General features: G+C 43.3%; 1 protein-coding gene and 2 long non-coding RNA genes across 18 annotated transcripts in view; 2 read left to right on the forward strand and 1 right to left on the reverse strand.

The window, feature by feature from the left end:
- Positions 1-27,342, forward strand: part of FAM227B (family with sequence similarity 227 member B) — a 266,903-nt gene that overhangs the window by 84,001 nt on the left and 155,560 nt on the right. The window lies entirely within an intron of this gene.
- LOC130368503 (uncharacterized) lies at positions 24,589-25,522 on the forward strand. Its single transcript, XR_008892490.1, has 2 exons — positions 24,589-25,383; positions 25,463-25,522. It is a non-coding gene; the product is annotated as an uncharacterized LOC130368503 (long non-coding RNA).
- Positions 25,560-27,342, reverse strand: part of LOC130368502 (uncharacterized) — a 4,255-nt gene continuing 2,472 nt past the window's right edge. The window contains exon 5 of one of the 2 annotated variants that reach the window (XR_008892489.1): positions 25,560-26,260. This is a non-coding gene — a long non-coding RNA (uncharacterized LOC130368502). Of the gene's footprint in view, positions 26,261-26,825; positions 27,202-27,342 lie in introns of those variants that run through there. The other variant, XR_008892488.1, reaches the window with a different exon arrangement.

Below are 27,342 nucleotides of genomic sequence, written 5' to 3' on the forward strand. Positions count from 1 at the left end.
TATCAACTGGCTCCAGAAACTTAAACAGATTTGTAAATTATCAAGTAAATAAAGAAGTGATAAAGGGAGGCACTTAACAAAACCACGTGTTCAGGTATAAGGGTGGAAGTAACGTGAGCAAACAAAACTAAGGTCCATGTCTCAAAGGTAATAAACAATGCAGTCCAACCAATATAATAAACTGTAGTCCAGTGGTGGTGCCAGGGTCCAAGAAATAGAAGCAAATATACGATAATCAAGAGAAAAGATCCAGCAACTCACCGCCGAGATGACCGAACAAATGGAGGCACAAGGTGGACAGGTGGATGTAATGGGAGGCTCAGAGGCGACTAACCGGTTTGTTTCGTACAGGTGTACTTCATCCGGATGAATTACACCTGTACGAAACAAACCGGTTAGTCGCCTCTGAGCCTCCCGTTACATCCACCTGCTTCCTCGTTGTGCCTCCATTTGTTCGGTCATCTCGGCGGTGAGTTGCTGGATCTTTTCTCTTGATTATCGTAGATTTGTAAATGACTTCTATTAAAAATCTTAATCCTTTCAGTACTTATGACCTTCTGAAGTTAAGGTTGTTCCTTTCTGTTTAAGTGCTCTCTGATGACACATGTCTCGGGAACCGCCCAGTCTAGAAGCACATCCCCATAGCAAACCTCTTCTGAACTGGGCGGTTCCCGAGACACATGTCATCAGAGAGCAATTAGACAGAAAAGAACAACCTTAACTTCAGAAGCTCATAAGTACTGAAAGGATTATAGAAGTAATTTAGAAATCTGTTTAACTTTCTGGAGCCAGTTACATAGTTAGTACGGTTGAAAAAAGACATACGTCCATCAAGTTCAACCAGGGGATTGAAGGGTAGGGGTGTGGCGTGATATTGGGGAAGGGATGGGATTTTATATATACTTCATAAGCATTAATGTTATTTTGTTCCAGGAATCTATCTAACCCTGTTTTAAAGCTGTAAATTTTTCCTGCTGTGACCAGTTCCTGAGGTAGACTGTTCCATAAATTCACAGTTCTTATGGTAAAGAAGGCGTGTCGCCCCTTGAGACTAAACCTTTTCTTCAGACGGAGGGAGTGCCATATTTTTTGTATGGGCCATTAATATGCTTTTATACATTTATCATATCCCCCCTTAAACGTCTCTACTCAAGACTAAACAATTGTAACTCCTTTAATCGCTCCTCATAGCTAAGATGTTCCATGCCCCATATTAGTTTAGTCGCAAGTCTCTGCACCCTTTCCAGCTCCACAGTGTCCCTTTTATGGACTGGTGCCCAAAACTGAACAGCATATTCCAGGTGAGGCCGTACCAATGCTTTATAAAGGGGGAGTATTATGTCCCTGTCCCTCAAGTCCATGCCTCTTTTTATACATGACAATATCCTGCTGGCCTTGGAAGCATCAGCCTGACATTGCATGCTATTCTGTGATCTACAAGTACACCCAGATCCTTCTCTACCAGTGACTCTGCCAGTTTAATCCCCCCCTAAGACATACGATGCATGCATGTTATTAGTACCCAGATGCATAACTTTACATTTATCCACTTCGAACCTCATTTGCCAAGTGGATGCCCAGACACTTAGTCTATCCAAGTCATATTGTAACCTATACACATCCTCTATAGACTGTACCTTGCTACAAAGCTTGGTGTCATCTGCAAAATAGAAACAGAGCTGTTAATACCATCCTCTATATCATTGATAAATAAATTAAACAGCAGGCCCAGTACAGAACCTTGGGGTACACCACTAATAACCGGGGACCAATCAGAGTACGAATCATTGACCACCACTCTCTGGGTACGATCCATGAGCCAGTGTTCAATCCAGTTACAAACTAAAGTTTCCAAACCCAAAGACCTTAACTTACCTGTCAGACGTCTATGAGGGACAGTATGAAACGCTTTAGCAGAATCCAGAAACACTTTATCCACAGCCATTCCTCTGTCAAGGCTTCTACTCACATCTTCATAAAAGCAAATTAGATTGGTTTGACAACTTTTATCCTTAGTAAACCCATGCTGGTTATCACTTATAATACAATTATCCCCTATGTATTCCTGTATGTAATCCCTTATAAGTCCTACAAACAATTTACCCACAAGGCACGTTAAACTTACCGGTCTATAGTTTCCTGGGGAAGACCTAGAGCCCTTTTTGAAGATTGGCACCACATTCGCCTTGCGCCAGTCCCTTGGCACAATACCAGACACCAGTGAATCTCTAAATATCATGAACAGGGGTACAGATATTACTGAACTTAGTTCTCTAAGAACTCTTGGGTGCAATCCATCTGGCCCTGTAGATTTGCTTACATTTATATTACTTAACTTACCTTGTACTATTTCTACATTAAGCCAGTTCAGTACATTACATGATGTGTTACCAGCACTGACCTGTCCAATGTCAGCTCCTTCTTCCTTGATATATAAAAAACATTTTTTTCCTGGATAACCCCTTTAAGGACCAGGCCAATTTTCACTGTAGGACCAGAGTGTTTTTTTGCACATCTGACCACTGTCACTTTAAGCATTAATAACTCTGGGCTGCTTTTACCTTTCATTCTGATTACGAGATTGTTTTTTTGTGACATATTCTACTTTATGTTAATGGTAAATTGATGTCGATACTTGCATCATTTCTTGGTGAAAATTTCCAAAATTTGATGAAAAAAATTTAAAATTTTGCATTTTTTAACTTTGAAGCGCTTGTAAGGAAAATAGACATTCCAAATAAATTATATATTGATCCACATATACAAAATGTCTACTTTTGTGTTTGCATCATAAAGTTGACATGTTTTTACTTTTGGAAGACATCAGCAATTTTCCAATTTTTCACAAAATTTTCAAAATCAGAATATTTCAGGAACCAGTTCAGTTTTGAAGTGGATTTGAAGGGCCTTCATATTTGAAATACCTCACAAATGACCCCATTATAAAAATTGCACCCCCAAAGTATTCAAAATGACATTCAGTAAGTGTGTTAACCCTTTAGGTGTTTCACAGGAATAGCAGCAAAGTGAAGGAGAAAATTCAAAATCTTCATTTTTTTTTTTTTTTACACTCGCATGTTCTTGTAGACCCAGTTTTTGAATTTTAGAGGTAAAAGGAGAGAAATCTTCCTAAAATTTGTAACCCAATTTCTCTAGAGCAAGGAAATACCTTATGTGTATGTAAAGTGTTCAGCGGGGGGAGGAAGAGCATGATGGGAGGAAGTGAGAGCTAGCTCTTCCTCCTGATCCTGAATCCTCATGGCTGAGATCTAGTGTAAGCCCTGTGCTAGGGCCCCAGCCTTGTTGCTGAGGCCGAGATTGAATGGAGGAATACTGACCTGTGCTGAGGATCGTTTGAAGTGTGGCACCTGCTGTGTATGCTTGCTGCTGAGCCGTGCCGTTCGCCACCCGGTGAAGCTGAGACGGTCTGGGATCATGTTTTGGGTCCCCGATCAAAACCTATTCGCAGTTGCCATTGGTAACGGCAGAGATGTGATAGACCTGTCTGCATGCTGATTGCCTATTGAAGGGCTGAATGCTTGCTGTCCCTAACTGCAGAGCTGTGACAAATCCACCTGCTAACTGCAGGACTGTGGTAAATTTATCTGAATCCTTGAGGTTCTTTGTATGATTGACTACAGAACCGAGGTGGGTTAAGTGTGTGTTATCACTAACAGCAGAACTGTGCTTCCCAAACTGCTTCCCACTACTATCTACAGGACTGTGCTTACTACTACTGACAGTACCTACAGAAGTGAGGCGAACTAACTGCAGAGCTGTGACCAATCCACTTATGTGCTAACTGCAGGACTGTGGTAAATTTATCTGAATGCTTACAGCGTGGAGGAAAGGATCGGACTACAGGCTGTCAGATGGGTGAGACCACTCCATTCTCTTTGTTGCACCACATGGGATAGAACTGTGTTGCTCCAACCAGGCTTTTTTTCCCCACTGCTAATACTAACAACTAACTGCATAATGGTGGTAAACTGTGCTAAATAGAAATCTATCCTTGTGTTAAGTGCTCATCTGTGCGCTAAAGAATGTATCACTAATATCCACAGTATTGGGGCAAACCTATTTGCAGTTGCCACTGGTAACGGCAGAGATGTGATAGATCTGTCTGCATGCTGATTGCCTATTACCAAACCTATTGAAGGGCTAAATGCTTACTATCCCTAACTACAGAGCTGTGACAAATCCACCTATGTGCTAACTGCAGGACTGTTTTAAATTTATCTGAATGCTTAAAGGGTACCTCTCATCAAAAAAACTTTTGATATATTATAGATTAATGTATGCAGAATAACTTTACAATTGCATGTTATTAAAAAATATGCTTCTTTCTATTTAATTTTCCACTTTGAAGAAATGACCAATAGGGGTCTCCCTACCAGTCCTGGCAGCAAGCATTTCAGACTCATGCAGGAGTCCTAAACACTACGAGCTGCCAGTCTGCTTTGTTCACAAAGGAGAACACTCAGAGCTGCCAGCCTGCTTGGTTCACAGCCTGTTTGGTTGTGAACAAAGCAGGCTGGCAGCTCTGAGTGTTTAGGACTCCAGCATGAGTCAGGAATGCTTGCTGACAGGACTGATCGGGAAAAATACAATAGAAAGAAGCATATTTTTCATTAACATGCTATTGGAAAGTTATTCAACATTCATTAATCTAAAATATATCAAAGGTACCCTTTAAGGTGCTTTGTATGATTGCCTACAGAACCGAGGTGGGTTAAGTGTGTGCTATCACTAACAGCAGAACTGTGCTTCCCAAACTGCTTCCCACTATCAATTACAGGACTGTGCTTACTACTACTGACAGTACCTACAGAAGTGAGGTGAACTTATCCATGTCTAACAGTAGAAATGCGGCAAATCCATCTGTATTTTAATCGCTTTCTATTATCATCTATAGAGCAGTGGTGAACTTACCCGTTGGCTATGGGCTCACTATTATTAACAGCAGAATAGTGACAAAACTATCTGTGTGCTTTGAGTTATCCACTATTAATAACAGAACTGTGGCGAATTTACTTGTGGGCTGAGTGCTCACTATCACGGACGGCAGAATTGTGGCAAATTTATATGTTAAGCACTTGTCACCATTAAAGGGGTTGTGCGCTGCCCTGCAGTTCGGAGCTCCGCTCACATCGTCCGGAAGTTCATTACTCCGAACGCTATGTGCAGGCTTCCGTGTTCGCGGCCGCCGGGCGTGATGTCACCCCCGGCCCCTTCGTGGCGTCTCGCCCGCCCCCTCGTGATGTCACGCCCGCCCCCTCTACCAAAGTCTATGGGAAGGGGGCGTGACATCGGTCGCGCCCCCTTCCCATAGACTTTCATTGAGGGGGCGGGCGAGACGTCACGAGGAGGCGGGGGAGACGTCACGAAGAGGCCAGGCGTGATGTCACGCCCCGCGGCTGCGAACACTGAAGCCCGCACACAGCGTTCAGAGTAATGAACTTCCGGATGCTGTGAGAGGAGCTCCGAACTGCAGGGCAGCGCACAACCCCTTTAACTGCAGTATTGTGGTAGATTTATTTGTGTGTTAAGTGCTAAGGACTTTTGACCACAGAAATGTGTTAAATCTATGCTCTTGGGGATGATTATTTAATACTACGTATTGTAGAATTGTAGTATATCAGGGTATTTGCCGGCTATTGTAGCTGACCACAGAATAGTGGTAGCTCGATCCTAGGTCTACTGATAAATCATAGAGAGATGGCTCCAAAACCTAGAAAGTTGACTAGCCCAGTCAAGGATAAGACAGCAAAGATGGATAAATATTTTGCCTCACCAGGGGCAGGATCAAAATGTGGACAGGGGAAAGGTGGTGCTTTGGAGGAAACGATATTAGAAAGGGATAAGGAGTCAGGAAAAGCAATCCCGAGTACCACTCTGGAGACAATACTGGAGGCCATAAATAAATGTAAAGGGTCTATAGATTAATTGGCAAATCAGGTAGGAGTGATTGGAGGGGATATAATAACGATTAGGGACGACTAGAAAAATATTAAGGAGAGATGTTCAGAAATGCAGGAAAGGATTTCTTCAGTAGAGGATGAAGTACAAGCAGTTAAATCTCAGATAACTAAAATATTAAAAGAGAACAAAACCCTGGCCGAGAAAGTAATAGATATGGAGGACCGCTCCAGAAGGAGTAACTTAAGAATAGTAGGGATTACAGAAGGGGCAGAGGAAACGATCTAACAGGTTTCCTAAGGCGGTGGATGTTCACAAATGTGAGGAAAAAAACTTTTCACCTTTTTTCCACATCGAAAGGGCACACAGAAAACCTAGTCAGATCACACAAGGCAATAAATACCCAAGGGCAATTATTGTGAAACTGTTAAATGCGAGAGACAGAGATACCTTTATGCAGATTACAAGGGGGAAAAAAGAAATAATGTTTGAAAACAAAAAGGTGATGATTTTCCCGGACTACGCAACAGAAACTCGGAGGAAGAGAGAGCTGTTTAAAACAGTAAAAAGAAGGTTATATCAAAACGGAGTAACATTTTCACTGTTATTACCATCAAGAATGCGTGTAAGGTATAATGAGCAAACTCTTTATCAGTAATGTAAACAAAGCAACAGAATGGATGGATAAGCAGGGCTTACAAAAGGTAGTAATAGAGTAAATTTAGAGGAGGTTGAGGATTAGTAAACATGCTAGGCAAGAGGCTTTCCAAGAATTGGGGTAAGCCATAAAGGTGGTGGTGGGGGGGGGGGGGTGTTCTGGGTAAGCACCTCTCTTCCATGTATTTTTTTTTTCTTCTCAGTTTTGTTCACTTCCATACCTCCATATTTACACCTTCTCCTTTCTCTCTATTGAGAGAATAGGGGGAAAAGGAAGAACTAAAAGGATAAAATGATACAGTTGGGTACACGGTTGATAGCGTGGAATATTAGGGGATTAGGAGATAAGGTAAAAAGAGTTGCAGTTATGGAAGTTATAAAGAATCACTTACCGGGAGTAGTAGGATTAATAGAAACCCACCTAACGCAGGAAACAATAGGGGTGTTAAAAAAAAATTGGTGGTCGTATAGTTATCACTCATGTTTTACGTCACAACCAAGGGGAGTGTCTGTTTTAATTCACAGAAATATTAAATGGGAATTGCACAGCAAATATATAGATAGATACGGAAGGTATGTAGTTTTGCACGGAAATTTAGAGGGGCTAACCTGTATAATTGCGTTTGTATATATACCCCCTCCATTTACGCACAGGGTGTTAGAGGAGATATTAGAATTTTGTGGGGAGAAAAATAATTGCCCCATCTTTATACAGGGTGATCTTAATTCAGTAATGGAAGAAGAAATAGATAGGTTAAGGGGTAAAAATAATGTTGTAATAAAAAAGGGGTCACCATTATTAAAATATTGTCAAGAGGTGGGATTAATAGATATGTGGAGAGTTAAAAATCCAGCAAAAAGAATTTACTCCTGTTGGAACAAAACATGTCAAACACTATCAAGAATAGACATGTGCCTATCAAATAAAGAGGGATCCCCTAAGATAGGAAAAATAAGATATCTTGCTCGCTGTGTCTCAGACCACACCCCAATAGAAATTAATATTAACACGCATATATCAGAAATAAATGGGATGAAAAAAATAAACCCCTATTGGTTGGAATTAATAGACATAAAAAAGATAGAGGAGCATATGGAGGAATTTTTCCTATTTAATTGGGGTTTCAGAAGGATTATATAGAAATGATCAAGATGCTATATAATGGAGCGGAAGCTAGAATAAATATAGAAGGGAAAAGATCAGAGAGTTTCTCAGTGACCCGGGGTACAAGGCAGGGATGCCCCTTATTTCCTCTACTTTTTGCGCTAGTGGTTGAACCCTTGGCGGTTAAAATCAGAGAAGATCAGCAAATAAAAGGATTTGGTGTGGAGAGGGATGGGGATAAAATATCACTATATGTAGACGACATTCGATTAGTATATTTGGAAAAGCCAGAAAACTCCATAGAGAAGGTTATGGAAGTGATTGGGGAATATGGGAACTATGCAGGTTTGGTTATAAACTGGAAGAAATCAGTGTTACTTCCATTAGGTAAAGTAGAACTGGGAACAATTAAGGAGCTTAGAATCCTGGATAAAGGAGAAAGTTTTTTTTATTTAGGCATACAGATATCTGGGAAAATAGGAGAATATCATAAAATAAACACATACACAATGATAAAAAAAATTGGAAAACAAGGTAAGAACATGGAATAAACTGAATCTTATGAGAGCAGAGAGGATAGTCTTAATTAAAACAGTAATTCTACTAAAACTATTATACATCTTTGGAGCGACCCCTATCTGGTGCGAGAAAGGAATTTTTAGAAGGATAATAGCTATGCTAAACGCCCTAATATGGGGAAGGAAAAGAACAAGGATAAAGATAGAATGCTTAAAGGGGTACTCCAGGGAAAACCTTTTTTCTTTTAAATCAACTGGTGGCAGAAAGTTTAACATAGTTGTAAATTACTTCTATTAAAAAATCTTAATCCTTCCTGTACTTATTAGCTGCTGAATACTACAGAGGAAATTCTTTTCTTTTTGGAATGCTCTCTGATGACATCACGAGCACAGTTCTCTCTGCTGACGTTATTATAGTAATAATAATGCTTTATTTATTTTTGTCCTTAGTGGGATTTGAACCCATGTCCCCAGCGCTGCAAGGCAGCAGTGCTAACCACTGAGCCACCATGCTGCCCTTAGCATACATCTGCTATGCATGGTTGCTAAAATGGACAGAGATGTCAGCAGAGAGCACTGTGCTCGTGATGTCATCAGTGTTCCAAAGAAAAAAAGGATTTTCCTCTGTAGCATTCAGCAGCTAATAAGTCCTGGAAGGATTAAGATTTTTTAATAGAAGTAATTTACAAATATGTTTAACTTTCTGCCACCAGTTGATTTAAAAGAAAAAAGGTTTTCACCGGAGTACCCCTTTAAGTAAAGGAAGAGAGAAGGGAGGACTGAAACTTCCTGATATACAGGGATATTTTTTTTAGCAAGTCAGATGTACTATGTGGTGGTGTGGAGGGGATTTGGAATCTTTAAAAATATCATGGAAAAAACAAAAGGGAAATACGAAAATATTTATCAGGTTCTTGAGTCAGGCCAGTTAAAAGAAGGGAGGTGGAAGGAAAATGCTATAATAGTAGGGATTTGTAAAACCTGGGAAAAATTAAAAAAAGAAATGAAATTAACGGGAATATTAGAGAAAGGGCCAATTTGGCACAATGTAAACTTGAAAGAGGTAGCTAAGATGGAAACTAACAACTTGCAAAGTAGTGGATGTAAAATTTTGAGAGACGTGTGGAGAAAAGGAGAGTTAAGAAAGTGGAGAGAGGTGCAGGAAGAATTTAAATTAGGAAAAGGTATGTGGTTGGAATTTCAGGGTTTAAAAAGTGCCATATGCGGGTCACTAAAAGACAGTGGTAATCGGATAGTGGAAGTAACTGAAACTATAAGTGTTACGCCTAGCGCTCCGGGTCCCCGCTCCTCCCCGGAGCGCTCACGGCGTCTTTCTCCCTGCAGCTCCCCGGTCAGTCCCGCTGACCGGGAGCGCTGCTCTGTCATGGCCGTTGGGGATGCGATTCGCACAGCGGGACGCGCCCGCTCGCGAATCGCATCCCAGGTCACTTACCCGTTCCCGTCCCCTGCTGTCATGTGCTGGCGCGCGCGGCTCCGCTCTCTAGGGCGCGCGCGCGCCAGCTCCCTGAGACTTAAAGGGCCAGTGCACCATTGATTGGTGCCTGGCCCAATTAGCTTAATTGGCTTCCACCTGGTCCCTGACTATATCTATCCTCCTCCCATGCACTTCCTTGCCGGATCTTGTTGCCCTTGTGCCTAGTGAAAGCGTTTTGTGTGTTTAAAGCCTGTGTACCAGAACTTCTGCTATCTCCCCTGACTACGAACCTTGCCGCCTGCCCCCGACCTTCTGCTACGTCCGACTTTGCTTCTGCCTACTCCCTTGTACCTCTCCTATCTTCAGCAGCCAGAGAGGTGAGCCGTTGCTAGTGGATACGACCTGGTCACTACCGCCGCAGCAAGACCATCCCGCTTTGCGGCGGGCTCTGGTGAATACCAGTAGTGTCTTAGAACCGGTCCACTAGCACGGTCCTCGCTATCCCTCTCTGGCACAGAGGATCCACCTCCTGCCAGCCGGCATCGTGACAGTAGATCCGGCCATGGATCCCGCTGAAGTTCCTCTGCCAGTTGTCGCTGACCTCCCTACGCTGGTCGCCCAGCAAGCTCGTCAGATCGCCCAACAAGATCACCAGCTGTCGTACTTGACCACCATGACACAGCAACTCCAGTCACAACTACAGCAAGTACAGTCACAGCTACAGCAGCAACAACCATCTCCTCCGCCAGCTCCTGCACCCCTTCCGCAGCGAGTGGCCACTCCTAGCCTCCGCCTGTCCTTGCCGGACAAATTTAATGGGGACTCTAAGTTTTGCCGTGGCTTTCTTTCGCAATGTTCCCTGCACTTGGAGATGATGTCGGACCAGTTTCCTACTGAAAGGTCTAAGGTGGCTTTCGTAGTCAGCCTTCTGTCTGGAAAAGCCCTGTCATGGGCCACACCGCTCTGGGACCGCAATGACCCCGTCACTGCCTCTGTACACTCCTTCTTCTCGGAAATCCGAAGTGTCTTTGAGGAACCTGCCCGAGCCTCTTCTGCTGAGACTGCCCTGCTGAACCTGGTCCAGGGTAATTCTTCCGTTGGCGAGTACGCCATACAATTCCGTACTCTTGCTTCTGAACTATCCTGGAATAATGAGGCCCTCTGCGCGACCTTTAAAAAAGGCCTATCCAGCAACATTAAAGATGTTCTGGCCGCACGAGAAACTCCTGCTAACCTGCATGAACTCATTCATCTAGCCACTCGCATTGACATGCGTTTTTCTGAGAGGCATCAAGAGCTCCGCCAGGAAAAAGACTTAGATCTCTGGACACCTCTCCCACAGTCTCCATTGCAATCTGCGCCTAGGTCTCCCGCCGAGGAGGCCATGCAAGTGGATCGGTCTCGCCTGACCCTGGAAGAGAGGAATCGCCGTAAGGAAGAGAATCTTTGTCTGTACTGTGCCAGTACTGAACATTTTTTGGTGGATTGCCCAATCCGTCCTCCACGTCTGGGAAACGCACGCTCGCACCCAGCTCTCGTGGGTGTGGCATCTCTTGATGCTAAGTCGGCTTCTCCACGTCTCACGGTGCCTGTTCGGATTTCTACTTCAGCCAGCTCTTCCCTCTCAGCCGTGGCCTGCCTGGACTCTGGAGCTTCTGGGAATTTTATTCGGGAGTCCTTAGTGAATAAATTCCGCATTCCGGTGACCCGTCTTGTCAAGCCACTCCACGTTTCCGCGGTCAACGGAGCCAGGTTGGATTGCACCGTGCGTTTCCGCACGGAGCCCCTCCTAATGTGCATCGGACCTCATCACGAGGAAATTGTATTTTTGGTCCTTCCTAATTGCACTTCTGAAGTTCTCCTTGGACTACCCTGGCTTCAACACCATTCCCCAACCCTGGATTGGTCCACTGGGGAGATCAAGAGTTGGGGCCCCTCTTGTTCCAAGGACTGCCTTCAACCGGTTCCCAGTACTCCCTGCCGTGACCCTGTGGTTCCTCCTGTATCCGGTCCCCCTAAGGTCATTAAGGACTCTGCCTGCCACAGGAAATGCCTCTCCCCCCCTCCCAGTCCCATCAGGCAAGCCCCTGTGTCCCCGCATGGCCCTCGTCCTGGTGTCACACTGCCCCGTGCCAGGTCTCGCCCTCTGCCCTCTCTCCCCATTCCTACTCCTGCTGTTCTGCCTGCCGTTGAGGAATCCCTCCATCCTTTCCCGGTGTCCTCATCCCAGGGGAGGCAGTTACCGGATAAAGAGAAGGGGAGACCTAAGGGGGGGGGTACTGTTACGCCTAGCGCTCCGGGTCCCCGCTCCTCCCCGGAGCGCTCACGGCGTCTTTCTCCCTGCAGCTCCCCGGTCAGTCCCGCTGACCGGGAGCGCTGCTCTGTCATGGCCGTTGGGGATGCGATTCGCACAGCGGGACGCGCCCGCTCGCGAATCGCATCCCAGGTCACTTACCCGTTCCCGTCCCCTGCTGTCATGTGCTGGCGCGCGCGGCTCCGCTCTCTAGGGCGCGCGCGCGCCAGCTCCCTGAGACTTAAAGGGCCAGTGCACCATTGATTGGTGCCTGGCCCAATTAGCTTAATTGGCTTCCACCTGGTCCCTGACTATATCTATCCTCCTCCCATGCACTTCCTTGCCGGATCTTGTTGCCCTTGTGCCTAGTGAAAGCGTTTTGTGTGTTTAAAGCCTGTGTACCAGAACTTCTGCTATCTCCCCTGACTACGAACCTTGCCGCCTGCCCCCGACCTTCTGCTACGTCCGACTTTGCTTCTGCCTACTCCCTTGTACCTCGCCTATCTTCAGCAGCCAGAGAGGTGAGCCGTTGCTAGTGGATACGACCTGGTCACTACCGCCGCAGCAAGACCATCCCGCTTTGCGGCGGGCTCTGGTGAATACCAGTAGTGTCTTAGAACCGGTCCACTAGCACGGTCCTCGCTATCCCTCTCTGGCACAGAGGATCCACCTCCTGCCAGCCGGCATCGTGACAATAAGAAAAATGGAGGAGGGAAAAATAGTAAAGAAAGTTATGGCAGTAATTTTTACCGAAATAATGAAAAATAAAGAAAATAACTTAAAACATAAATGATTCCAGCAATGGGACGAAGAGTTAGGTGAGAGAAACAAATGCGGTTGGATGAATGTATTCAGGAATATAAAAAGAATTTTCCCAAGCTTAGACCATCAACTGATACAATGGAACATAGTATACAGAATTTATTATACACCAAAATTCCTCTTCAGGATTGGTAGGAGGGAAAATGGCAACTGTCCAAGATGTAAAATGGAAAACACGGGATTCCTGCATATTATATGGGAATGTGAAAAAATACAAGAATATTGGGTGTCAATAATTGATGATATCGAGAGAAAAATAAAATATGGGATAAAAGATGATATAGCTTTGATTATCTTGGCTGATGATAGAAAAGTAAATAAAACAACAAAAGAAAGAGAGGAACTACTGACGATGCTCGTTTATGCTATATTAATAATCAGGAGATGGCTGGCCCCAACTAAACCAGAGGTATGGGAGTGGAGGGAGGTGACAGGAAGGTTATATGGTTAAAAGAAGGAAATTAGGTCTTTTTTTTTTTTTTTTTTTTTTAGTGTGTTTTTTAATAATTTTTTTTATTTCATTATTATTATGTGAGGGGGACGGGAATCAGGGGGACACAAGAATAAAGGCGGGTAGAAATAATTGGGAAGATACCAAAAATCTAAAATGGGGAAAAAAAAGGAAAGAAAAGAGAGAGAGAAAGGGAAGGGAAAGGAAAGAGAAAAGAAAATGAATTGATATAGTAGAATGGAAATAGTAATAGAATGGGAAGGTGTTGTCCCTCTGCCTGCCGCCCACCCAGCAAGGGGAGATATGTCATGGGGGAGAAAGGTGAGGGCAGGGGAGGGGGGTGGGAAAAAAGATTAAATCTTGAAATTCAATGTATAAAATGTTATTTATTAAAATGTAAATGATACATTTTTTCAATAAAGAAATGTTGAGTAAAAAAAAAAGTGTTCAGCGGGCGCAGTAGAGGGCTCAGAAGGGAAGGAGTCACGTTTTGCTTTTGGAAAGCAAATTTTGCTGAAATGGTTTTTGGGGGGCATGTCCCATTTAGGAAGCCCCTATGGTGCCAGGACAGCAAAAAAAAAAAAAAAAAAACACATGGCATACTTTTTTGGAAACTACACCCCTCAAGGAACGTGAAAAGGTGTACAGTGAGCCTTAACACCCCACAGGTGTTTGACGTTTTTTCGTTAAAGTTGGATGTGTAAATTAATTTATATATTTTTTTCAATAAAATGCCTTTTTTCCCCCAAATTTTACATTTTTATAAGAGTTAATAGGAGAAAACGCCCCCCAAAATTTGTAACCCCATCTCTTCTGAGTATGAAAATACCCCATGTGTGGACGTCAAGTGCACTGCGGGTGCACTCCAATGCTCAGAAGAGAAGGAGTCACATTTGGGTTTTGGAAAGCAAATTTTTCTGAAATGGGTTTTGGGGTCATGTCCCATTTAGGAAGCCCCTATGGTGGCAGAACAGCAAAAAAAAAAAAAAAAAAACCCCACATGGCATACTATTTTGGAATAGACTCCTCAAGGAATGTAAGGGATACAGTGAGCCTTAACACCCCACAGGTGTTTGACGACTTTGGATATACTTTTTTACAAAAATGCTGGTTTTTCCCAAGATTTTAAATTTTTACAAGGGGTAATAGGAGAAAATGCCCCCAAAACTTTGTAACCACATCTCTTCTGAGTATGTAAATACCCCATGTGTGGACGTCAAGTGCACTGCAGGCGCACAACAATGCTCAGAAGAGAAGGAGTCACATTTGCAAATTTTGCTAAAATGGGGGGGGGGGGGGGCGGCATGTTGCATTTAGCAAGCCCCTATGGTGCCAGGACAGCAAAAAAAAACACATGGCATACTATTTTAGAAACTACACCCCTCAAGGAATGTAACAAGGGTACAGTGAGTCTTCAAACCCCACAGGTGTTTGATAATTGGTCATTAAAGTAGGATGTGAAAATGAAAAATTAGTGTTTTTTTTTTTCACTAAAATGCTGGGGTTACCCCAAATTTTTCATTTTCTCAAGTGGTAAAAGGAGAAAATGTCACTGTAAATTTGTAAATACAATTCTTTGGAATAAGGACATACCTCATATCTGGTCGTAAACAGCGTGCACACCGGTCTCGCAGGAGCGCAGTCAGGGGCCCTGAGCTTCTGCATAGCTGCCTATGGAGCCAGAACAACGGAACCCCCCCCCCCCCCCCAAGGAGCGTTACATGGGGTAAATAACTAGCAAGGGGTACAGTGGGACATAAAATTATAAAACAGGTTATGTTCCCAGAATAATGACCCAGAGCATAGCCAAAACTAAAAAATATGCCCACCCTAAACCCTATGCTCTGAATCATCATTCTGGGAATGTGATGTGTGTGGCCGCCCCTAACCTGTTGCCTCAAATACGCACCCCGCTCAGGTGGAAAAAGAGCGCTGCGCATTTGAGGCAACATAAAGTCCCCGATGATAGTGACTCAGTGATCCATGACCCAGAGAAAAAAATACCCCCAGAGGTCTTATCAGGTTTTTTTTTTTTTTTATAAGAGTTTTTTGGGCAATTTAGTGGTTTATGGGGTTAAAACTTGGAATGTACTCTGGTACATTGGGATCAAATTATGGAAAATTAAAATAAAAAGGTACAATTTAGTACTGCATGGAAGTGTGATACTCCATGAAGCAGTTTTTAAGAGGCCCAGATGTTCTGGACTAGTGTCGCACTGAGTGGTGGTGTACTTCTGTATACCCCTCCTGTTACACAATCTGCATTTTTTCTGGGATTGTCCCTTCTTTGCAGTGTGGGGGACCGCACCTGGAAAGTGTTGGCCTGGGAAGATCCTGGCCCCTATAACTTCAGCTCCTTGGGAAGTCTGTCCTGCTCTTTCCTGGTCCCCAAAGATCAGGACCTTTAGGACTTCTTCTTGGAACTGAAGGTGTGTCCCTTTGTTGCCAGCGTACTGGGACAGTACAAAAGAGTTGTACATGGCAACCTGTACCAAGTAGACCGCAACTTTTTTTTTACCATACCTGTGTTTTCCACATGGCCATGTATGGCTTGACGACTTGATCGGAGGGATCAACTTCACCCATATACCGATTGTAGTCCAGAATACAATCTGTCTTGAGGACCATTGTTGTGGTACCTCGCACAGGGACAGGTGAGCTGCCGTTACCATGAATTGTGGTCAGAATAAGGACATCCCTCTTATCCTTATACCTGACCAGCAACAGGTTTTCATGGGTAAGGGCACGGAACTCACCCTTGGGCATAGGTGTCTGGATCAAATTTAGAGGGAGGCCTCTCTGGTTCTTCCACATGGTCCCACAAGCAGACGTGGATCTGGCGGCAAGAGATGTGAACAGAGGGATGCTGGTATAAAAGTTGTCCACGTAAAGGTGGTAACCCTTATCCAGCAATGGGTGTACAAGGTCCCAAACGATTTTCCCGCTAACACCCAGATTGAGGGAACATTCTGGGGGTTCAATACGGGAATCTCGTCCCTCATATACTCTAAACTTGTAAGTGTACCCGGAGGTACACTCACAAAGTTTGTAGAGCTTCACTCAATACCGCACCTGGGGGAAGATACTGAGGGAAGATGAGTCTCCCCTTAAAACTGATGAGACTCCTCTAACGAGAGCTCCTTGAGGGGTATGTAGGCCTCCAAAAATTTGGCCCCAAAGTGATCGATGGCCGGCCTCACTTTTGTAAAGCCGGTCATGGGTGGGATCACTTCAGGGTGGACATGCCGCATTATCTGCATAATGGAGGCAATTCCGAATGGCCTCGAATTGCCTCCGTGTCATGACCATACTGTAAAGCGGGGTCTGGTATAGGATGTACCCGCTCTAGTACTGTCTGAGACTGGGCTTTTTGACTGGGCTCATGTGCAGCACGAGGCCCCAAAATGTCCTCATTTCGGCTGCATTGATGGCGTACCATTCATTGGGCCTGGCCAAAACTGAATCTGGGTGGTGGGCGATGAACAACTGGGCGTACAGATTCGGCTGCTCCACCGTTAGATTGACAAATCGGTCACTGAAAAAATAACTAAAATAGTAAATTTCAGTGAATCCAGAATTGTCAATCAGGATTCCTGAGTTGCCAACAAACTCAGGAATCCATGGCTGATAAGCCTCTGGGAGTCTGGACAGGTTCACCGGAACGGGGCTCCGGTGACTCCTAGTATGAGCGTCTCCTAGTATGAGCGGCCACTGGGCCACTATCATGGGGGGGGGTGGCCTCGCCTGGCGGCGTCTCCACCGCCATACAGGGGATTCATCATCAGTACTAGATCATGAGGAGAATGAGGAATAACACAGGAATGTAGGATCTTTCTTGTCCTCACTGACAGATTAGAAGTTGGAGGCAATTAAAGCATATACCTCCGCCGCCTAAAATGCCCGGCCAGCCATCGCCTTTTTTCTACGGTGGTGGGTGGGGCGGAGTATGTAGTGTGTGCTTGCTGTAACTGTATTGGGGGGGGGGAAGTGCTGCGGCCAACAAAAAATTGTTGGGGGGGAGCCAACGGGTCACGCTAAAAAAAATTGCGGCAGACCCTTTAGGACCTATTAGGGGGTCAGGGGGGGGGGGGGGGTGCAAATTATTAGTTTTATTTTTTACACTTTTTTATACTTTTAACCCTACCTGTACCTTTGCTGTATTCTTTCCCTGCTCTAACAAGGTGTCTTCTTTTCTGAGGGGCTCCAATCTTCACAGAGGGGGGGGGGGAGGTCCCTGGCTCCTTCTCGCAGCTCTGCCTGCTGACTGAACTCAGTGGGCTAGCAGAGCCGCGAGAAGGGGCTGTTAACCCCTCCCCTGCTGGCTGCTATTGGCCAGAAGAGTGGACCCCCCCACATGTGACTCTATTTTGGAAACTACACCCCTCACAGAATTTAATAAGGGGTGCAGTGAGTATTTACAACCCACTGGCGTTTGACAGATCTTTGGAACAGTGGGCTGTGCAAATGAAAAATTAAATTTTTCATTTTCACTGACCACTGTTCCAAAAATCTGTCAGACACCTGTGGGGCGTAAATGCTCACTGTACCCCTTATTACATTACATGAGGGGTGTAGTTTCCAAAATGGGGTCACATGGGGGGGGTCCATTGTTCTTGCACTATGGGGGCTTTGTAAACACAAGTGGTCTTCAATTCCGGACAAATTTTCTCTCCAAAAGCCCAATGGCGCTCCTTCTCTTCTGAGCATTGTAGTTCGCCCGCAGAGCACTTTACATCCACACATGGGGTATGTTCATACTCAGAATCAATGGGGTTACAAATTTTGGGAGGCTTTTTTCCTCTTTTCCCTTGTGAAAATGAAAAATTTAGGGTAACACCAGCATTTTAGTAAAAAAAAAATTTTTTTTTCATTTTTCCATCCAACTTTGAAGAATTTTCATTAAACACCTGTGGGGTGTTAAGGCTCTCTATACCCTTTGTTACATTCCATGAGGGGTGTAGTTTTCAAAATGGGGTCACATGTGGGTATTTATTTTTTTGCGTTAATGGCAGAACCGCTGTAAAATCAGCCCCCTGTGCAAATCACCAATTTAGGCCTCAAATGTACACAGTGCACACTCACTCCTGAGCCTTGTTATGCATCCGCAGAGCATTTTACGCCCACCTATGTGGTATTTGCGTTACAAATTTTGGGGGTCTTTTTTTCCTTTTAACGCTTGTGAAAATAAAAAGTATGGGGCAACACCAGCATGTTAGTGTAAACATTTTTTTTTTTACACTAACAAGCTGGTGTAGCCCCCAACTTTTCCTTTTCATAAGGGGTAAAAGGAGAAAAAAAAAAATAATTTGTAGTGCAATTTCTCCCGAGAACGGAAATACCCCATATGTGGCCCTAAACTGTTTCCTTGAAATACGACAGGGCTCCGAAGTGAGAGAGCTCCATGCACATTTGAGGACTAAATTAGGGATTACATAGGGGTATTCTACGCCAGTGATTCCCAAACAGGGTGCCTCCAGCTGTTGCTAAACTCCCAAAATGCCTGGACAGTCAGTGGCTGTCCGGTAATGCTGGGAGTTGTTGTTTTGCAACAGCTGGAGGCTCCGTTTTGGAAACACTGCCATACAATACGTTTTCAATTTTTATTGGGGGGGACAGTGTAAGGGGGTGTATATGTAGTGTTTTACCCTTTATTATGTGTTAGTGTAGTGTAGGGTTTTTAGGGTACATTCGCACTGGCATTTACGGTGATTTTCCCGCTAGGAGTTTGCGCTGCGGCCAAAAATTTGCCGCAGCCCAAACTTGCAGCAGGTAACTTACTGTAAACCTGCCTGTGTGAATGTACCCTGTACGTTCACATGGGGGGGGGGGGGGGGCAAACCTCCAGCTGTTTCAAAACTACAACTCCCAGCATGTACTGACAGACCGTGCATGCTGGGAGTTGTACTTTTGCAACAGCTGGAGGCACACTGGTTGGAAAACCTTCAGTTAGGTTCTGTTACCAGTGTGCCTCCAGCTGTTGCAAAACTACAAGGAGATGTAGTTATGCAACAGCTGGAGGTACGCAACTACAACTCCCAGCATGCCAAGACAGTTTGGGCATGCTGTGATTTTCAGTTTTGCAACATCTGGAGGGCTACAGTTTTAGAGAACACTGCAAAGTGATCTCCAAACTGTGGCCCTCCAGATGTTGCAAAACTACAAATCCCAGCATCCACAGACAGCAAACAGCTGTTTGGGCATGCTAGGAGTTGTAGTTTTGCAAGGTCTGGAGGGATACAGTTTAGTGGTCTCAAACTGTAGCCCTCCAGCTGTTGCAAAACTACATATTCCAGCATGCCCAAACAGCTGTCTGGGCATGCTGGAAGTTGTAGTTTTGAAACATCTGGAGGGCTACAGTTAGACACCACTGTATAGTGGTCTCAAACTGTACCCTCCAGATGTTGCTAGGCAACTTACCAGCTTCCGCAGGATCCAGCCGCATGACATCGTCGCCCGCCGATTTCCGTCGCCCGCTGCCTCCAGATCGGAAAGTGGATCTTCGGTGCCCGTCAGTTTCCCTGTCCTGCCCCGCCTATTGTGGGTGGGCAGGACGGGGAAAATGAAAGTTAACCCCCCTGCCCCTGATCTGCCATTGTTCGTTGCTTCTGGCGACCAATAGCAGGGCTAGGAGGGGTGGCACTCCTGCCACCTCGCTCCTATCCCTTCAGGGGGATCGTAGGTGTCTTAGACAACTGCGATCTCCCTTATATTCCGGGTCACCATAGAAACGTAATGTCCCGTAATTGCGCAAATCGCAAGTATGAATTCACTTGCGATTTGTCGCGTTCGCCCATGGGAATTTCTGTCCCCGCCGTGCACCGGGGTGGGGATTGGACTAGGATGCCTGCTGAAATCATTCAGCAGGCATCCTGTGACAACGCCAAGGGGGGCCCTGAGACCATGTCGAAGATTGCTGGTGAATTCACAATGGCGATCTGCGGCTATTCCGTAAGGTAATTACCTTCTAATTCTGGGTCATTGGGTGTTACCCAATGACCCAGAATTAGAAGATGATCACCTTACACCTATACACCGCCAATCACTTCCTGTTGCTGGGGGGATGTGGCAATCCCATCACCCCCCTCCACGGGAGCGCTGCTATTGGTCCGACCAATAGCAGCTGGCAGAGGAGGGGTTAATGTCACCTTCTCTCAGTTCTCCCACCAAGCTCAGTCAACGGGCAGAGCTGATAGAAGAAGCCAGGGACCCCCCCCCCTCTGTCAAGATCTGTGCCCCTCAGGGCCTGCTGCCACCTGTAGTCAGGGTGAGTTTTTCTGTTAGTGAAAGGTAGGGGTGTGTAAAAAAAAAAAAAATGCCCGGCAGAGAAGGCGTACTCTTTACTTGCCTCCGATTCCACATCTGCCAGTGAGGACGAGAAAGATCCTACTTTTCTGTGTTCTTCCTCATCCTTCTTATCATCTAGCACTGATAAGTCCCCCAGAAGGCGGCAGAGATGCTGCCAGGCGAGGCCAGGCACCCCCGATGAAAGTAACCCAGTGGCCAACACTACAAACAGGAAAGTCCAGCACACTGTGTCCGATGCTATTAGGTTTATTAAGGCATAAAATCTGGATGCAGGATACAGGACAACAGCCCACACGTTTCGGGCGTTAGCTCTTAGTCATGGCATAAGAAACATTAAAATTTCAAACATTTTATAACACACACATTGGTCATGTGATTTTAGTTTCAAGTAAAATACAAAATGCGGAATGGATTCTTGAACACATTCCAAAACTGGATTACAGGCTATTACAATGTGGTCTGACTTTCATTCATGACTAACACAAACAGGGGGAACAACAAACGACTAAAAATAGGGGAATAAATATTGCATAGTAAATCGTTCTTCATATATAAAACAAATTGCAAAAAATCCGATCACATAAAGAAAATATTGGATTTATTGGCTATAACACTAGGATTCAATACGTAAGGATAAGATCCTGACGTAGATTTAAGCCATTTGGCTGTCTGGTCCCCAAAAGAAAAATACAAAATGATTCCCTATTCAAAAGGGTATGTCTGTGATCTCCTCCTCATATGGGTCTCTTCACCCTCTCTCAATCCCTGTTACCCTAAGGGAATTAGTATTACCTTGATGTTGTTCCCTAAAATGCCTCGTCAGGGCTGAAACATTGAACTGATTGTTAGTGCAGTCTGATATCTTCTAATTCTAACTTTTAGTGGTGTTGTGGTACAACCCACATATTGACACCTGCATGTGTCACAGGAGGCCAGATAGACAACGTACTTAGAATTACAATTAATATACTCTTTTATATTGTAAACTTTATTATCGTAGTAAGATCTGAAATCCCTGGACACATGCATGTATTTACATGTTAGACACGTATTATGACCGCACTTCCAGTTACCTGGAGTGTGAAGCCACGTAGTATTCAAATTTGATTTGTTAGAAAATACACTGGGGGACAGTCAGCTGTAAGGAGGTTGCTATTAGAAAAACCTCTTTCTTTCAATCTATTGTGTAATTTTTTGGATCCCACCTCATATTCTTCTATACGTGTACAATTGCGGTGCAATCGGCACCATTCGCCATATGGAAGATTTTCTACCACATGGCGAGGGTGACTCGATGTCGCCTGCAATATTGTATTCCCTGCAACTTCTTGGTGATGAAATAATCTGTGTACCCTCATGATTGAACCTGACATCTAGAAATGGTATGTTTGAACAAGAGAAAGAAGCCGTAAATTTTAGGTTCAAATTATTATTATTTATGTATTCTACAAAATCCCAGAACCTCGGCTCTGTATCCCTCCAAATTATTACCAAATCATCAATATAGCGTCCAATCCACTTTACTGACTCAATAAATGGGTTATGGGGCTCCATCAGACTGAATTGTCTCTTCAGCGTGACTTTCCTGGCCCACCTATTGATATCTAGTAGAGTAGAAAAAAGGTCAAAGTCACATGAAAGAACAAAATTAAGTCCTCGACTTAGTGCAGTAATTTCGGGGGGCAGACAAAATGAAGGGGGTCAAATTAATGACAGAGTAACTCACTTGTTCGAAACTCGGGGAGCATAGAGCATATCCTTTGTCTCCTGTGTTTCCGTCCAGTTTTCCTCCTGTGGCGCAGAAACCCCGGCAGCTCAGAATCACTTTGACTAGGTGTAGCTAGAATTGAGGCAATACTCTCATTGGACGAGGAGACATCCTGAGTGGTTTCTGCATCAGAAAAGCTTACTTTGCGGTTGCTGTTGCGTTTTTTTCCATGTCTCTTACAGGACCTCGAACGGAGTATGGACTTGGGAGTGGAATCTCCCTTAGGGCGGGTTCACATCACGATTTTCTATACAGTTTTTGTATACGGTTATTTAAAAAAAAAAACGTATTCTAAAAAACGGACCCAATCGTACTCAACCGTATGCCTCAAAAATCAACCGTATACAGTTTGAAACAGTAAACGGTTACAAATTAGTAGTCCGGTTACATACGGTTGTATAAGTTTTTTAAATGGAAAAATTGTTGTTTTCTTAAAAATTTCAATAAAGTTTCAATTGTTCTATTGAAATTTCAAGGGAAGTAGGAGGGGTTTGCCAACTAGCCTTGCCTTGCTAGGTTGGAGAGAGAGAGCAGGTTATTTTTTGAACTAGTGATTCGGTGTGTATTTTCAGTGATTTAACCATGCCTATTGTGCCCATTTTACACCTAAAGCTGTTACAGCTGCGGGAGCGTCAGAGGGAGCTTATGTGGAGGCGATTTTCACGTAGGTTTTGGGTGCACCCGGTGAATGCCATTCAGCCTAGGCTTAGTGCTTTTGATTCACTTTTTGTCCAGTTACGTATATATCCGGACAAGTTCCATGATTATCTGCGGATGGCCCCTTCCAGTTTTGACCTCCTGTTAGATCTGGTTTGAGAGGACATTCTGCAGCAGGATACACGGTCTCGCCTTGGTGTATCCCCTGAACAGCGGCTGGTGGTCACCCTGAGGTAAGATTATATAAATATTTCCATTGTTTTTTATAGTAATTTAACATACTCCATCAGCTGTTTAATTACTGGCTGGCAGATTAGGGATTGCATGGTCAGGGATATGGAAATTGTATTGAAGTAGCTATGAGTTATGTGTGGGAATGCTGAGATTTATACTTACCATGAGCTGCATGGTCTGTAGTAACCATTAGAGATGAGCGAATTTACAGTAAATTCGATTCGTCACGAACTTCTTGGCTCGGCAGTTGATGACTTTTCCTGCATAAATTAGTCCAGCTTTCAGGTGCTACGGTGGGCTGGAAAAGGTGGATACAGTCCTAGGAAAGAGTCTCCTAGGACTGTATCCACCTTTTCCAGCCCACGGGAGCACCTGAAAGCTGAACTCATTTATGCAGAATAAGTCATCAACTGCCGAGCCGAGAAATTCGTGACTAATCGAATTTACTGTAAATTCGCTCATCTCTAGTAACCATGCACTGCTCTTTTGTTTCTGGAAAGTGTTGCATCTGCCCATATGCAATTCTGTCTGTGTACCATGTTCTTTAATTGACATAGTGCCAAATTCACTTTTGTTTGTAGTTTAAATGCACACATATATTTGAAGATTGATCCAAACCTGTGCAGAGTTGAAGTAGCCCAGTTGCTCATGACAACCAATATTTTTTTTAGCTTTTTTCATTTGCAGTAGACGTTTAAGATGCAATTTGCTTCGTTGCTATGGGCAACTTTACCTTGGTACAGATATAGAAAATTGTCAACCTTTATTGAAGGATAGAGGTAGATATTAATTTGAATAGTAGTTTAATTTCTGTGTTTTAGCATGTTCTGTGTAAAAAAAAAAAAAAAAAAAAAAAAAAAAAAAAAAGGTAGGTGGTTAGAATCTACACAGACACAACCATCTATTTAATTGGTTAGAATCTACACAGACACAACCATCTATTTAATTTGCTATGTTTCTTTCTTTCAACATGTTTGTGGTTTATTGCTTGCTATATTTAATAATGTGTATATTTTTTTATCTGATAATTGCTTAATTTTTTATTCTTTATTTTTATAGATTTCTGGCAAGTGGAGAGTCATTCCAATCACTCCATTTCCAGTTTCGTATGGGCAAGTCTACCATCTGTACCATTGTTGCTGAAACATGTGAAGTGTTATGGAGCAAACTACAGCCTCAGCATTAGAGATGAGCAAACTTACAGTAAATTCGATTCGTCACGAACTTCTCGGCTCGGCAGTTGATGACTTTTCCTGCGTAAATTAGTTCAGCCTTCAGGTGCTCCGGTGGGCTGGAAAAGGTGGATACATTCCTAGGAAAGAGTCTCCTTGGACTGTATCCACCTTTTCCAGCCCACCGGAAAGCTGAACTAATTTATTAAGGGAAAGCCATCAACTGCCGAGCCGAGAAGTTCGTGACGAATCGAATTTACTGCAAGTTTGCTCATCTCTACTCAGCATCTTCCACAGCCTACAATGAATACTTGGCTAGCTGCAGCTGAAGGTTTTTGGCTTAATGCCAATTTTCCTAATTGTATTGGGGCCCAGGATGGAAAGCATGTTAGGATAAGGAAGCCATCCAGTAGTGGGTCCTTGTTCTATAACTACAAAAATGTTTTTTAGATTATCTTAATGGCCATCTGTGACACCTCCTACAAATTTCTGGCAGTAGATATTGGTGCGTTTTGTCAGAATAATAACTCACGCGTATTCAAGGAGTCAAACTTGGGAAAGGCATTGTACAGCGGTAATTTCAACATACCTGAGCAAAAACCACTCCCAGGTACACAAGGACCTCCTCTTCCCCATGTCATTGTGGCTGATGAGGCATTGCAAATGTGCACCAATCTCCTGAAGCCTTATTCTGGGAGGAGGCTGAATCCGGGACGGCGTATCTTCAATTATCATCTCACACGAGCAAGAAGATATATAGAGTGTACATTTGGAATATTAACTAGTAAATGGAGGGTTCTAATCACCACAATGCTAATGAAGCCTGAAAATGTGGATCGTGTCATCAAGGCATGTGTGGTACTGCACAATTTCTTAATAAATACAGAGCCAGCATCATTTAATATGGAAGAAGTGGATGAGTCTCCCCTGATAGGCTTACAGACAAATCCTCATCGGACATCTGTCACTGTGATACAGATCCGTGACCATTTTGAGCGCTTCTTCAATTCACCGCTAGGAGCTGTATCATGGCAAGATGATGTTTAGGTAAGGACTCACCTTTTTGTATGTTTTTGTGGTTTGAAATAATTCAAAATAATAAATATTGTAAAATGTATCTTTACAGATACATTGGACTTCAATCAAGGGAGCCCGCAATCAACATGCAGCTTTTTTTTTTTTTTTTTATATTTAAAAAAAGAGGCAAATTATTGTTTGTAAAACTTTATTTTTGCTTTTATAAAACTTAAAAAAACTTTACAAATGTGTCTTGTCAGTACACATGAAGGTATAAACCAAGGTATCAAAATATACAAACACTGAAGGTATAAAAACTATACAAACACTGTATGGTAAATAAACACCAAAAAAACAAGCTGCATTCTCCTATAGACTTGACCCTCCTCAACCTCAAAAGTTTCATCATAATGCACTTGAGTGTATGTGCTAGGGTAGCTTCTGGGTCTGGCTTGTTGAACCGAAGGTGAAGGTGGAGGATACATCTGAGTTTGTGGAGGGTTCAAAATTTCTTGGGTCATGCGAATTATTCGCACCTTATAATTTGCAATTTGTTCCTCTGACATTCGGTCCATAGATGGGACAAGGGTCATAAGAAAGTCCCTATTAGGACTCGTGGCTGGGCCAGTTACTATACCCTCTAGGTGGAGAAGGCGCACATCAATGTGTAGAAACTTTGATGTGCAGAAATCCTCTAGTTTCTGAATTGCTTCAAGAATAAGGTTCTCTCTATGAGAGGACTCTCTATTTTTTTTTGGAAGAATGTCTCTGAGAAAGTTTATATCTAATGCCACTAGATATATATTCTTGATGATGTGTTCCAGATTCTTCTTCTGTTCTTGGTACCTCAACAACTTCCTGTACTTCTGGTGGCGATGTTGGTAGCGGTGTGGTGCTTGAAGTTGTCCTATTTATAATAAATAATAAATGTTGATTATACTACATGGTAAAAAATTTGCTTAAAAAAATTGTTCTTGGTTTTAAAAGGAGATATGTGTTGAAAATAAATTAATTATTTATGAGCCATCAGCCTATCACCAGCCAAGGCTGTGAACAGCAATAGGCTGACGGCTCTTTTAGGTTCAGAGACTAAAGAAGACATAAAGACCTGCAGCTGTGCACAGATGGCCATAGCAAACAATCTGATCACTTTTCAGTTTTCACATAGCCCTACATTTTTTTCATTCTCCTAGTAAATATACAATAAAATGCAAACTTCCGCTCTAACTTCCTGTACTTTACGCAGGAAAGACAACCTGTCTGCATGCTTATAATGTGATTTTTTTTCGACCCAGAGCCACTTGGCAAGTTTTGATCACGGAGAAACTTAAAGAAGCTGTCACGAACTGATCTCAAATGCTTTTGTACCAACTCCACTAAATTTTCATAGGAGAAAAAAATAAATATCTCTCTAGATTATATAGATATATAGAGAGAGAGAGAGAGATTAGAGATATATATATTATTTTTGAGATATAGTTTATTAGAGATATAAATAGAGATAGATAAAGATTATAAATATAAATATAGAGATTAGAGATATAGATAGATATTAGAGATATACATAGAGATAGACATAAATATATAGGTAGATAGAGATATTGTTGTCTAAATTTAAGTTAAAATATACTAACTGATTGCTTCCTGCAGTTTTTAGCTATAGTTCATGAAGTCTGGAAATAATCCAATGTACACTTGGTCCCATTTTTTACGATTGTAATTGTTGTCGGAGTGTTTGGGGTGCTCTTTGTCCCAAAGTGATGGACGTTCTTGAACAAGATCGATTACAGCTTCACTGCTAAAGTCACTGGGATCTATATTGAACTCTGTATATTTCTTTTTTATATACTGCAAATTTGCAAGATAAATTAAAAACAAGTTCCAAGTTAAAAAAATCAAACACATATATAGTGGGATATTTATCTAAACATGTCAAAATGAAAAGTTATTAAGCAACTGATCAAATCCCTTCTCTCATTTTATAAATGC

The sequence above is a fragment of the Hyla sarda genome, chromosome 4 (assembly GCF_029499605.1).
Source record: "Hyla sarda isolate aHylSar1 chromosome 4, aHylSar1.hap1, whole genome shotgun sequence".
Lineage (NCBI taxonomy): Eukaryota > Metazoa > Chordata > Amphibia > Anura > Hylidae > Hyla > Hyla sarda.